The sequence below is a fragment of the Pygoscelis adeliae genome, unplaced genomic scaffold (assembly GCF_000699105.1).
Source record: "Pygoscelis adeliae isolate BGI_AS28 unplaced genomic scaffold, ASM69910v1 Scaffold57, whole genome shotgun sequence".
NCBI lineage: Eukaryota > Metazoa > Chordata > Aves > Sphenisciformes > Spheniscidae > Pygoscelis > Pygoscelis adeliae.
In genome coordinates this window covers 15,239,483-15,239,908 of record NW_008825615.1, presented here as the reverse complement: position 1 = coordinate 15,239,908, position 426 = coordinate 15,239,483, and positions in this window count along the sequence as shown.

Below are 426 nucleotides of genomic sequence, written 5' to 3'. Positions count from 1 at the left end.
GAGCGAGCAGCTGGGTGGGGCCTAGTTGCCAGCTGGGGTTAAACCACGACAGGTATCCATTCCCCAGCATGAGGAAGGAGCGACTCCCCTGGGAGCTGCCGTTTGGGAGCCTGCTGACCGCCGGGCTATCCCAGCCACTGGTGGGACAGGGCTGGGGAGCGCACTGAGCACACGCAGCTGAACATGCTCACCTGAGATGCTCTGGTCCTTGCCCGTGATTTAAAACTGTTGCAAATGGACAAGTTAACAGGAGTGGAGGCACTTCAGTTTTTTCACCTGCGCCTCAGTAATGTAAGCAGCAGTGTAATATAAGCTGCTGTTTGAATCCCACTGAAGACCTCCTTTGAGGACGTTAAGTGGTACAAAGGCATTATGCAAGTCCTTCGCCACAGGGATAAATTTCAGCCTCACAGAAAAGATTTTGGA